The following is a 14,681-nucleotide window of genomic DNA, read 5'->3' on the forward strand; positions in this document are numbered from 1 at the left end:
CGTCATTTGCTACGACCTAGCAAGGCGCCATATTCAGTTAGTATAATTACTTCAAGAATGTATTCTGAACAGATAATATTGCGAATCATGTACCGTCAAGAGCGATGTTCATCATTAATAGATTAAAGTTAAGTATCAAACTAATTATGTCCGCTTTTTGATTCCTTGTCATGTTCCAGACCTCACGTCAGTGTAGTTCTTCCCTCTTCATGCCAGCCTGCGTGAACTAAAACGCGTGCATTTGGCCCTCCACTCGTAACACGGTGTTTGCTCGTCTGCTAACACAAAAGAACCACCATTGAAATAAGCCCTTCATATAGTCTTGTGTTGTCTACAGGTTGGCTCGAAACTTCTTGCTAGCGAGTAAGATAGAAGCAGAGTTTGAAACACTACGGGATTTCGCACCACTTCTGTTGTCCAGGCTCAGTTCGACTAGATGCCCACAAGGGTTAGAGGTAATTTTGCAACATCGTGTTCTAATTTTCGCACCCTGTACAACCCCGAATCATCTAAAAATTTAGTAGTGTACTCTTCTCGCTGTACTAAATACGCACAGTTAGTAAATTATCTATGTTTGCTATCCGTCTCGATGACGCAATTTTAACAACCTGCGCTGTATGAAATAAAGCACTCCGTCTTCAGGCCACGAGTGGCCTATCGAGACCATCCGACCGCCGTGTTATCCTCGGAGGAGGATGCGGATAGGAGGGGCGTGGGGTCAGCACACCGCTCTCCCGGTCGTAAGACGGTATTCTCGACCGAAGCCGCTGCTATTAGGTCGAGTATCTCCTCAATTGGCATCACGAGGCTGAGTGCACCCCGAAAAATGGCAACAGCGCATGGCGGCCTGGATGGTCACCCATCCACGTGCCGACCATGCCCGACAGAGCTTAACTTCGGTGATCTCACGAGAACCGGTGTATCCACTGCGGCAAGGCCGTTGCCTGCTGTACGAAATAACAGAGATTATATTGATACACAAGGATAAAATCAGAAAACCGAAAACTGAGTCATTTCATTCACAGTTTGTAATTTTTTCTGACTTGCCCAATAAATTCACTGTGAAAACTTGTACTACGTAACTTTCACTGTCATTGCTTGAAAACTAAAACCAGTGGAAGTGAAAGAGATGGTGTAAAGTGAATTGCATGTGCTGGTCGCGGACAAGGTGGTGTCAGAATCCGCTGATGGTGACGCCCTCTGTGGCCGCGCGTGTGAAATGCAGTAGGTGTGTGTGTGTGTGTGTGTGTGTGTGTGTGTGTGTGTGTGTGCCGCCGGCGTCGGTTCGGCCCGCCATCTGGCGCGCGGGCGCCAAGTTTCTCAATTACGTCAATCAGTCGTGCGGGTGCGCCGGCTGCTGCTGTGCTGCTGCTGTGGTTCCCCGCTGTCACTCTTCCGGGCGCGCGCTCTCCTCTTCCACCCCGCCGCTGCTATCTGTCTGCCTGTGTTGTGCACGCCACTGGCCGCTCTGCCTGCACTGCGCGCTGTCCATCACTTGCGCCGAAATTCCACAGGCACAGCTGAATATCGACGTGGCCATACGTCCAAATCAAGCAAAACACAACTGTGTATTTCCTTCTACACTACTGGCCATCAAAATTGCTACACCAAGAAGAAATGCAGATGATAAACGGGTACTCACTGGACAAATATATTATACTAGAACTGCCATGTGATTTCATTTCCACGTAATTTGGGTGCATAGTTCCTGAGAAGTCAGTACCCAGAACAACCACTTCTGGCCGTAATAACGGCCTTGATACGCCTCGGCATTGTCAAACAGAGCTTGGATGGCGTGTACAGATACAGCTGCCCATGCAGCTTCAACACGATACCACAGTTCATCAAGAGTAGTGACTGGCGTATTGTGACGAGCCAGTTGCTCTGCCACCATTGACCAGGCATTCGTCAACTGTGAATCTGGTGAGAGAGTGATTAACCGTCAATCTGGTGAGATATTGATTAACTGTGAATGAAGTGAGGTGATTCAACCCTGAATCATGTGAGATATTCATTAACCATGAAATCAGGTGAACTGGGTGAGTGGTGGGAGTAATGTGGTAGCACCCTAACTCCGCAGCTTTTTCGTCTGACGGTGATAGCGTTTGCCAAAGAACTCTTTATATTCAGAAAAAAACATAGTTTGAAGTGTGTGTTTTCGGCAACCGTCTTAGATTACGGTATTTTTAGGATCTCTAAACCATCATGGGGACAGTGGGGAGAAACTGGAAAAGAAGAAAACCGAAGTGTTTGAGATGCGCTGCCGCAGAAGGATGTTAAGGATTATATAGACTGATAATGAATGAAGATGTCCTGCGCAGAATCTGCGAGGTGAGGAACATGTTCACAGCAGTGAAAAGAAGAAGGGAGAGGATCATAGGGCCTGTGTTAAGTCATTACCGAATTTTGGAACTTTGTTCCAGGAAACAGTGACTTAACAGTATTATAATGTATTTAGTAAATACAGTCGTCGTCGCGTATAAGCTTTTACTTTTTATTTATGCATGACCGGTTTCGATCCGCTACAGAGACCATCATCAGATCTGTATTCCTTGGTGCTAGCAGAAATCCCTGACGTGCAGCAGGCCCGTCGGCATTGAGAACAGAGCAGTTTACTCAACGACAGCACGGACGGGCCTGCTCCTCGTCAGGATTCCTGCTACCGCCAAAGAATATAGATCTGATGATAAGCTCTGTAACAGATCTAAACCGGTCATTCAGAAACAAAAAGTAACAACTTATGCACGACCACGACCACGACTGTGCTTTCTAAATAATCACTAAGGAATTGCTCCCAAGCTATTTGAGGGCGTTATCGAGGGTAAAAACAGTACAGGGAAGCAAAGATACGAATGAAAATGTTAAGTGCAGACGCTGTTCTGAGATGAAGAGGTTGTAGCTGAATAGGAATTCTTGGCTGACAGCAACAAACCACTTGGAAGACTGATGATGTCAGCCCCCCTAAATAGTTCAAATGGCTCTAGGCACTATGGGACTCAACATCTGAGGTCATCAGTCCCCTAGAACTTAGAACTACCTAAACCTAACTAACCTAAGGACATCACACACATCCATTCCCGAGGCAGGATTCGAATCTGCGACCGAAGCGATCGCGCGGTTCCAGACTGAAGCGCCTAGAACCGCTCGGTCACAGCGGCCGGCTCAGCCCCCTCCTCACCAAAGAAAATGGTGATCTTGGTTTGGGTAAGACGGATGTCTACCGTATCCTCTGCAGTTGTGATGTGTCACACATTAGTGTCAGATCATTACGACCGTAGGATTGCCGATGTATAGACGATACGCACCACACACTCTAGTAACAGCCTAGCAAATGTGCGATTCCAGAGCACTGTCTCGGAATCGGTCATGTGTATAACAACACACAACACGAATTATCAGTTACTGGGATAGTCCCATTAAGGGATGTTCAAATGTGTGTGAATTTCTAAGGGACCAAACTGCTGAGGTCATCGGTCCCTAGATTTACACATCACTTAAACTACTTATGCCAAGGACAACACATACACCCATGCCCGAAGGAGGACTCGAACCTCGCAATTCGTGACGTAGTGCCTCTAACCGCACGGCCACTCCTCGCAGCCCATCAAGAGAGCAACCCCGTCCACCGAGAGTTTTAATTGCCAGTCATAGTGATCTCTCGTTGCATTTGTACTTTGAAACTAACGGGATTTTCACCTTTCGAAATATCGGCTGTTGTCAAGTACGAGAGTTGGAACCTAAATAGTGGCAACTATTTATTCACAACCGATACAGAAGAATTACATGTTTGCACCTGTTAGTGTCCTTCAAAGCAGTCACCAGCGTTGTGTAGAACCCGTTGCCAGCGATGTGGAAGGCGTAGTATTTCTGTTGATGGTGCGAATGGAGCTGTCTACTGCCAGTCGAATCTCTGGAATGGTTCTGAAGCGAATGCCACGAGGTGGTTCCTTCATCTTCGGAATCAAATCAAAGTCACAAGGACTTACGTCTGGGGACTATGGTGGATGATGCAGTACTTCCCAGTCCCATCGACCGAACAGAGCACCCACAGTTTGCGCTGTATGCGCCCTCGCATTGTCGTGCACAATGATTGGTGGGTTGCGCAAAGTGTCGCCGCTTCTTTCGCAAAGCTTGTCAGGTGATGCTCCAAAAACGAACAGTAATATCGTGCATTGACGGTCTGCCGTGCAGGAACGTAATGCGTTAGGATAACACCATCACCATAGTGACACCGTTACGTTAGACCGCTCGCTCACAAGTGACTCTGTTTCCCTCGATTGTGCGCACGTTGGTGACGTAGGACGGGCGAGTTCATTTGCTCGAAGGTGAGGTAGGTATGCCAATACGTGTGCTATCAACGACAATAGTAGATTCCATTACATAGTGTCTCCACAGCAGTAATGCCACTATTTAAGTTCCAACCTAAGTATATTACACGACTACATTCCCCTAAGTTATTTGAAGAAATAACGATATGTAATCGAGTATTGTCGAAAATTCACGACTTCTGTCGAAAGTTAATTCCCGACAGTTACGTCAGTAGCTCGGGTCCAGTCTGTATGGCAGTAGCGCATGCATGCGACGTGCTTGTACATTGACTTGATTAGCCTGCGCTGCCATGATAACGTAATACACTACTGGCCATTAAATTTGCAACACCAAGAAGAAATGCACATGATAAACGGGTATTCACTGGACAAATATATTATACTAGAACTGACATGTGGTAACATTTTCACGCAGTTTGGGTGCATAGATCCTGAGAAATCAGTACCCAGAACAACCAATTCTGGCCGTAATAACGGCCTTGATACGCCTGGGCATTGAGTCAAACAGAGCTGCCCATGCAGCTCCAACACGATACCACAGCTCATCAAGAGTAGTGACTGGCGTATTGTGACGAGCCAGTTGCTCGGCCATCATTGACCAGACGTTTTCAGTTGGTGAGAGATCTGGAGAATGTGCTGGCCAGGGCAGCAGTCGAACTTTTTCTGTATCGAGAAAGGCCCATACAGGACCTGCAACATGCGGTCGTGCATTATGCTGCTGAAATGTAGGGTTTCGCAGGGATCGAATGAAGAGTAAAGCCACGGGTCGTAACACATCTGAAATGTAACGTCCACTGTCAATGCGAACAAGTGGTGACCGAGACGTGTAGCGAATGGCACCCCATACCATCACGCCGGGTGATGCGCCAGTATGGCGGTGACGAATACACGCTTCCAATGTGCGTTCACTGCGATGTCGCCAAACACGGATGCAACCATCATGATGCTGTAAACAGAACCTGGATTCATCCGAAAAAATGACGTTTTGCCATTCGTGCACCCAGGTTCGTCGTTGAGTACACCATTGCAGGCGCTCCTGTCTGTTCAAAAATGGTTCAAATGGCTCGGAGCACTATGCTACTTAACTTCTGAGTTCATCAGTCGCCCAGAACTTGGAACTAAGTAAACCTAACTAACCTAGGCACATCACGCACATCCATGCCCGAGCCAGGATTCGAACCTGAGACCGTAGCGGTCGCTCGGCTCCAGACTGTAGCGCCTAGAACCGCACGGCCACTCCGGCCGGCGCTCCTGTCTGTGATGTAGCGTCAAGGGTAACCGCAGACATGCTTTCCGAGCTGATAGTCCATGCTGCTGCAAAAGTCTTCGAACTGTTCGTGCAGATGGTTGTTGTCTTGCAAACGTCCCCATCTGTTGACTCAGGAATCGAGACGTGGCTGCACGATCCGTTACAGCCATGCGGATAAGATGCCGGTCATCTCAACTGCTAGTGATACGAGGCCGTTGAGATCCAGCGCGGCGTTCCGTGGTACCCTCCTGAACCCACCGATTCCATATTTTGGTAACGGTCATTGGATCTCGACTAAAGCGAGCAACAATGTCGCGATACGATAAACCGCAATCGCGGTAGGCTACAATCCGACCTTTATCAAAGTCAGAAACGTGATGGTAGGTATTTCTCTTCCTTACACGAGGCATCACGTTTCACCGGGCAATGCCGGTCAACTGGTGTTTGTGTATGCGAAATCGGTTGGAAACTTTCCTCATGTCAGCACGTTGTATGTGTCGCCACCGGCGTCAACCTTGTCTGAATGCTCTGAAAAGCTAATCATTTGCATATCAGAGCACCTTCTTCCTGTCGGTTAAATTTCGCGTCTGTAGCATGTCATCTTCGTGGTGTAGCAATTTTAATGGCCAGTAGTGTACCTAACACAGTACCGATTGTCATCAACATTTGAATAGCGGGCAGTTGAACGCGAATTATTATCATGGAAATCACTGTAAGTTCCGCCGCAACTCAGTAAAATGTACTGGCGCTGATGCTAGCGTATGCAGAACCGTGGCAGTCTTTTTTTGCCCTTAGCAGCCACAGTACGCGCTCACAGTGCGGCCACCACTCGAAAGTGGCCGTGTGTAGTCGCAATGGGATGCAGCGAACTCCGAGTTGCCGAACTCGTGATTCCGTGACTGTACTTTGGCGACGGGGTCCTCAGAGACAGGTAGGAGGGAAATTCTGAAGTGAGCAGGCCCCGGGGTCGGCAGAAGGCCGCTCAGGTGGGCGCGGGGCGGTATTTTATCCCGCGGGGATCGGCGCTGAACTGAATGGCCAAGTTGCGGAGAAGTCGCGCGGACAGGCGCTAGATTTGTGGCGCTCTTTCCGAGTTGGCCAGAGTGCGTGGCGTGCCAGGCGTCCGTTTCCTCCGCTGCATCTCGCGGCCGCCCGGGCGACCTCCGGCGCAGCGAAAGCGGCCGTAAATCTCCGTCTCGCCAGAGTAATGCCCCGCCACCGACCTGCTAAATCACTACGCTACGTACGACTCGTGCGAAACTGATCGTTACCGCAGATGCTACATTCCCATTCCGAGCAGCAAGTGTTACGTCATGTTTTGAGCGGTAAAATCATCAAGTTTGGCAAATAAACGTATCAAATGTCGCCTGGGAAATTTTTATTTAGTGTTTTCCTGTCTGTCCGTCCAGCACAAATTTTGACTTCATTTTTAAACTAACTTCACGATGAATTAGACACTTGAAATTTTACACAAAGCTCTTAATTGTATGACAATGTAATATTACCTCAATTTATTGGAGTTGTGTTTTCATTGTCTCATGACAGTAAATACATAGGAGGAAGCAATATACTGGCTGAATCAGTTACACAGAAATTGTATAAATTTATCTCATGTCTCTGTTGCAATCTCATCAAAACGTTCGACATCGATTGAAAAATTTCAAAGACACAAGACTAAAAATCAGAAAATCATAGTTTAAAATTAATTTTGAATATACCACGTTTTTAAACAGGACTAAAAAGCATTAAACAATTGCATCTAGCCCTATAAAGATTCCTAACCCCACACAGATAGCCTTGAAAAACTGTGTTGACGAATTTCCAAAAGTTATGAAAATAGTTCTAAGATTTTCAACGAAAAACGTGGGGCACATGGAGTGTATAATAAAGTCATGAAAGTCCACCACCTCTCTATTACAGTACTTACTAACAGATGCATGAATATTTCACTTCCTTACTATTATCTAATGCATGGACCCCATGTTTTTTTCTGTCTTATCAGTATTTTCATAGCTATTAAAAATTCACAAACACAGATTTTCAGGACTATCCGAATGGGGTTAGGAATTTGTACAGGGCTAGGAGAAATCATTTTATACTTTTCATTCCAATTTTAAATCGCGGTATATTAAAAATGCATGTTTATTTAAATAATTATTTGTTCTGACATGACAAAACTTCAACCACCGACTACAAATACTGTTTATTATCCACTACTACTTCATAAAGCTGCTTCTGTATTAGAAAGATCGGCATTTCCCTGTTTGGTACAGATCCACTCCTATTCAGCAAGTTAACACTTTTCTGATGGGAATATATCGACTCATCACTGGTTCTGTGGGACCGACATCACCTGATAAAGTTCGCTATTGGGTAAGAATCGTTCCACCAGATATTACGAGGGCTAATGTTTTTCAAGGTCCTATAGGTCACGAAATTAAAACCATAGTGAAAATCGGATGAAGTTTTGTGCAGATGTGTTGCGCAGTATTTCCGTCGATCGCGTCAAGTCGTACTTCACAGTTCCTAGCCTAGAATGAGCGCGTAAAGATACCTAGAACATTGGTGTTCCCGGGCAAGTGCGAAGTTCAACTTTCCCCACAGAAAGAAATCCGGGGACGTCAGATCCGGTGAACGTGCGGGCATGGCATGGTGCTTCGACGACCAATCCACCTGTCATGAAATATGCTATTCAATACCGCTTCAACCACACGCGAGCTATGTGCCGGATATCCATGATGTTGGAAGTACATCGACATTCTGCCATGTAGTAACAACGGTAGAACATTACGTAGGAGATCAGCATACATTGCACCATTTAGATTGCCATCGATAAAATGGGAGCCAATTATCCTTCCTCCCATAATGCCGCACCATACATTAACTCACCAAGGTCGCTGATGATCCACTTGTCGCAGCCATCGTGGATTTTCCGTTGCCCAATAGTGCATATTATGCATGTTTACGTTACCGCTGTTGGTGAATGACGCTTCGTCGCTAAATAGAACGCGTGCTAAAATTCTGTCATCGTCCCGTAATTTTTCTTGTGTCCAATTGCAGAACTGTACACGATGTTCAAAGTCGTCGCCATTCAATTCCTGGTGCAGAGAAATATGGTATGGGTGCAATCGACGTTTTTGAGATTCCCGATTCGCGCGCAATTTGTCTGCTACTGATGTGCGGATTATCCGCAACAGCAGCTAAAAGACCTACTTGGGCATCATCATTTGTTGCAGGTCGTGGTTGACGTTTCACATGTAGCTGATCACTTCCTGTTTGCTTAAATAACGTAACTATCCGGCGTACGGTCCGGACACTTGGATGATGTCGTCCAGGATATCGAGCAGCATACATAGCACACGCCCGTTGAGCATTTTGATCACAGTAGCCATACATTAACACGATATCGATCTTTTCTGCAATTGGTAAACGGTCCATTTTAACAGGGGCAATGTATCACGAAGGAAATACCGTCCGCACTGGCGGAATGTTACGTGATACCACGTACTTATACGTTTGTGACTATTACATTGTGACTATTACATTGTGACTATTACATTACCACCTGTCACAAAGCGAAAAAAGTGGTCCAACTAAAACATTCATATTTCTTTACATACTACACGAATACGTAATAAAAAATGGGGCTTCCTATTTAAAAAAAACGCAGTTGATATCTGCTTGACCTATGGCAGCGTCATCTAGCGGGCCAGCCATAGCGCCATCTGGTTTCCCCCTTCAAGCTAGACGAGTTAGTTTTTTCGTTTGATGCTTATTTCGTGAGATTTTGGCGCGGTCACTATCAATGGACCACCCTGTATACCCTCCACTGCTAGTGCTGCCGTCTGTGAGTCCTTATTGCATGTGACGTCAAACATTGGCGGTGCTCACGTTAATGGGACTGGACCGTGGATTGAGAATAATAGACGTACCAGTGTCATCTCAAAGCGCAAATTTTTTAAATTATCGGTCGTGACGAGTTGTTTGGGGAAGGGGATCGGCCGTGTCCTTTCAAACTCACCGTCCCAGAATTTTCCTGTAGAGATTTTAGGCATACCACGGAGAACCAAAATCTGGATGCCAGGATTTGTTTTTCAACTGCCCTGCTTGAAAATGTGGGTGCAGTGCGGCAGCCGCTCCTCCGTACTGCGGTAACGGCACACGAGTGCTGCCTCCGCTTCTCGCGGTCACGGCGCGGCCAGCCACCTGCTGTGCGGAGATTTGTGGCGCAATCATCGCTCCGCGCCCCTGCCCCTACTGTCGGTCATTCTCGTTGGCCGTGATGGACGGCTGCCTCTAATGGATCCACGGACCACAGCGTCTCTGCTGCCCGATGGCTCGGAAGCCGCTCCTTCACCGACGAGGAGCAGCGGCGGACAGGGCCCTTCTGGTTCAAGCGGCGCAGCGCCGTGCTGTGATGGGCCTCTTCCCCGAAGTCAGTCACCGCTGGAGTAGGGGACTCTTGCAGCCTCCCTCAGCGTACAGTTAAGTGGGCAGTGGCTCACTTGATAGCACCGTGGCGTTCCAAAGCGCAAATTAGACGCGCCTGAGGATAATTAATGGCGCCACTTTCACTACTAAACAGCTAAAACCGTCATCCGGCATACATCTACAGCTACACACACATTACGCAAACCACCGTACGGTGCGTGGCGCAGGGTACATTGGACCGCTGCTAGTCACTTCCTTTCCTGTTCCAAGAGACCGAGGAAAAAAGACTGTCTATGTGCTTCCGTACGAGCCCTAATTTTTCTTATGTTCGTGGTTCTTGCACTAAATGTTCTTTGGCGACGGTTTCATCGTACCACAGTCAGCTTCAAATGCTGGTTCTCCAAAATCTCTGTGTAGCGTACCTCGAAACGAACGTCGTCTTCCATCCAGAGATTCTCATTTCACTTCCCGAAGCACATGCGTAATACTTGCGTGTTTGAGTCGTGCTAAAAACTGCTGTTTTGAAGAGAGCGCCGCAGCGCGTAGTGTGAAGCAGTCGTCTTCCGTTTCTGGCGGTGGCGCCGCTGTGGCAATCGCAGCTTTGGTGTCTCCCTCTTGTGGGAAAGGAGAAAGGTTGCCTGTTCACGTGCATTTAAGGAGCGCTATGAGCTCGCCAAAGGATGAGTCTGGCTGAGTCTCTCGTCCCCAGCTTGCTAGTCTTTCTCTCGTCCACATTTGTTAGACAGTTAGTCTCTGTCGTTCGGAGTGCTAGTATGTCTGTCGTCCGGATCAACCTTTAAAGCCAGCAAAATGAGAGTCTTTCCACTCCGCCAGTAAGAGAACTCAGCGAGTGGTCGCGCGGTCGGGGCTTAGTTGCCGCATCTGAGTCTGCGCGTTAGGCCGCCAGTCTGCTCGAGTTTACTCAGGCAACGGTGATTGGCGGTTGGATCGATCGGTTGGTCTGTCGTGCACTGAGACACAAGATGACTGGTCCGTCTTGAGCGTCGACGCATGTGAGGTCACCACGTGAGTCCAGTGGGCCGCGCGTATAGTGAGGGGTAGTGACTTCGCGGTCGACACGAGAACAACAGGAGTCAACCCACGACATCAGTCTGGACGGTGCGAGCTGCGACGCCGTGAGACGGGAGATCGGCGCGCCTTCCTGCGTCCGTTGAAGCGGCTGGCAGCGGACGATTCGGGAGAGCGATTTGGGGGTGCTGCGCCAGGTCTTCTCGAGAAATCGCAGTTTATTAGAAGTTAAGTGATTGATGATATGTTGTTTGATTTACTCTTGTTAAATTCTACTTGTTTTCTTGGTGAGGTAACCAGCCGTTTTGCTTTGGGGTCGTCCCACCATTCTTCTGCGTTTGCCTTTTTCCGTTGTGGAGTAGGGGCGGGTTAGAGCAACCTACGGTTCGGGTTGTTCGGTAATCTCCCTATCAATCTACCGTACGTTAGTAGCTGCCTCTGTCATGTTTGTCGGATTTGGTGTGTTAAGGAATTTATTGCTTGGAGTGTAACAGCCTAATACCTGAAATGTTTTGATCTTTGTAAACTTTGACATTATTGCCTATGATCTTGGGAGGCGGTATCTGTGTACTGTAGAGCATCTTAACTTTTGTTTGGCCAACCTTGTAGAATTTTATATAAGATTGTATTTCATGGGCTTTTATTTAAATGATCATTTTAGTATATAAAGTTGCCACCCTTTCACCGTAAAACTTTTCTTAGAAGTTAAAATCAAGTTGCACCTTCGGTGGCAAGGTTAATATTTTGAGCCGGCCGGAGTGACCGAGCGGTTAAAGGCGCTACAATCTGGAACCGCACGACCGCTACGGTCGCAGGTTCGAATCCTGCCTCGGGCATGGATGTGCGTGATGTCCTTAGGTTAGTTAGGTTTAAGTAGTTCTAAGTTCTAGGGGACTTATGACCACAGCAGTTGAGTCCCATAGTGCTCAGAGCCATTTGAACCATTTTTAATATTTTGATTGTTAGTGTTTTGAACCATTTCCATCCCTCCTACGGGGGGTGCGTAGTTTGTGTGCTTGTGTAAATTGTTAAAACTTTTAGTTTAAAGTTATCTGGTGTGTTGCACATTGCACCAGTGTAGTCTTTCAGGGGCTGTTGTGAGCGGTCATAACTACGGCCGTATCAAAAGGGTGCTGCAAGGTTCTCTGTTCGAAATTTCATACAGTCAAAACTTGTTTCTTTCTGCCTCTGAATAAATTGTAACTTTTATATTTAGAGGGTGCTTTCTGAATATAGTTTTGAATCTGTTTCTTTTAAAAAATGCTTTTAGGCACTATTAAAGTCAATAAAATTCCCATGTGTTAAAAGGAATTTGGTTATGATTTCATCAGTTACTCCCTGGCACCTACTTCCATGCTTACATGGTGTGATTAAATGTGTTGATGTTCTTGATGAATCGCAAGGAAATAAAATAAATTCTTAAGAATATTCTTTGAAATAAATCTCGGTTCAGTGTTGATCGCCAGTAGGTCCCGCCTCTGAATTACTTCGATAGCTTCCCTTAATCTGGCCTGGTGCGGATTCCAGACACTCGAGCAGTACTGAGGACTACGGTCGCAGGTTCGAATCCTGCCTCGGGCATGGATGTGTGTGATGTCCTTAGGTTAGTTAGGTTTAATTAGTTCTAAGTTCTAGGCGACTGATGACCTCAGAAGTTAAGTCGCATAGTGCTCAGAGCCATTTGAACCATTTAGTCTTTGATGTACACAGGCGATATAAATTCTGTTCTGTATCTGGTGCCAAAAACAAACCTGCTTGACAGGCACCTCATTTGCAACACGACTTCACTGAAACTCAGTATTTTTATTTGTTTGTTTTTGCCAATCTGGGTAAGGGAGCAGGAGATTAGTGTTTAACGTGCTGTTGACAACGAGGTCATCGGAAACGGAGCACAAGCTCGGCTTTAGGGGAAGACGGGGAAGGAAATCGGCCGTGTCCTTTCAAAGGAACCATCCCGCCATTTTCCCGAGGCGATATACGGACGCGGGTTTGAACCGTCGTCCTCCTAAATGCGAGTCCAGTGCGCTAACCACTGCGCCACCTCTCTCGGTCGATCCGGATAAGAATTTGAATAATATTCCTCGAGATAGATTCGTGTTGCCTTCGGATTCTTAGATCCGTTAGTTGAACTGTGGTATTTTACGGGTGGACTGTATACGAAAAACCTCTTCAATTCGGTTTTCTTGGTACGCTCATACGTCCGTTTGAGGTCCGTACATATTGAAACCTTTTGAAAACTGGTAAACTGATATGTCAGCACACTAGTGGTGATCGGCTATCCAGATAAGGAAATATTTCACTGAATATATGTAGATGGGGCCGGCCAGTGTGGCCGAGCGATTCTAGGTGCTTCAGTCTGGAACCGCGCGACCGCTACGGTCGCAGGTTCGAATCCTGCCTCGGGCATGGATGTGTGTGATGTCCTTAGGTTAGCTAGGTTTAAGCAATTCTAGGTTCTAGGGGACAGATGACCTCAGATGTTAAGTCCTTTAGTGCTCAGAGCCATTTGAACCATTTGATGTAGATGGGACCAGTTTTCCAGATGGGTCTGAAAATGGGTTGTGTATTCCCAAATCGACTATGTTGCGTGAATCATCAACGTCACTAATGTGTACCTTTACACAATACAAGTAACATTTCTATTTTCCGAACGTGGTTGCGCCTAGTAGCTGGTAATTTCTGACCCCCAATACCTAGCAAGTCCTTCACAATTGTCCCCGGAGGGACTTTTCCACCTCTCGTGCAGTTCAGAACGTCTCCTGAAAACCACTGCGGGTGCTTGGGTTTTTCTAAACGGCTACGGAAATCTGTTGTCCAGCATTAACAGAACGTAAAATAAATCTCTCTCTGATTTGAATACGACATCGTAGAATCTCCCCTCTGACAACCCGTCCCTGCCGACTTGAAACAGCTGCAGACTTATATCACGGCGTTCTGCCATATCCGTGTCGACTTCCACTCCAGCTACGTAAACAAAACACCAACAACCCTTTTTGCTTGCTGTCACAGGCCGGACACACTCTAGCTGACAAGAGAACACCAGCGCGCTTTACCTTGTCACCGGATAACCACTCACCGAAATGCGACATAAATGGAAGATAAATATTCCGGCGGAATTTGCCACGGAGCACCGTTATAATACTACAAATGGGAGATTTCGTTTTGTTGTAATTGATTCAGTTAATCAATACCTGTCGCGCCATTGTAATTAAAGCGAGTACAGTTATAAACGATGTGTTTACATTTCTTTCTAGCATGAAACGCAATGAGATCCGAGTGATACGTGGTTTTACTCGAAAATTTATTAGCAATTAAAATCCCGCTTACTAAAATTTGCGTCCGCCGTTAGTTTAATCCGCTACTGAAACGAGAACCCCTCAATATAGGTGACTGTATACAAAATTATGAAAATGATCGCGAATGCGTGTCCACTTCAAAACGACATTATTCACGTTGCTATGCCGATATTCAAATTCCTGCTGTGTTTTGGCACTCCGCGGGACAGGCTTTCTGTTATAAACAGTCCCGTAGCGCCACAGAATTGTGATGGGGTTGGGGGTGAGGGAGGGGGTGGAGGGTTGCAGCAGAGATGGTGGGGCTGATTAAGTGCCGGCCCCAGAATGGATTGGGCACAGTGTTTCCCA

General features: G+C 46.8%; 1 pseudogene; it reads right to left on the reverse strand.

The window, feature by feature from the left end:
• Positions 1–827: 827 nt before the first annotated feature.
• LOC124617432 lies at positions 828–945 on the reverse strand (annotated as a pseudogene).
• Positions 946–14,681: the final 13,736 nt, after the last annotated feature.

Source organism: Schistocerca americana, chromosome 5, assembly GCF_021461395.2.
Source record: "Schistocerca americana isolate TAMUIC-IGC-003095 chromosome 5, iqSchAmer2.1, whole genome shotgun sequence".
Classification (NCBI taxonomy): domain Eukaryota; kingdom Metazoa; phylum Arthropoda; class Insecta; order Orthoptera; family Acrididae; genus Schistocerca; species Schistocerca americana.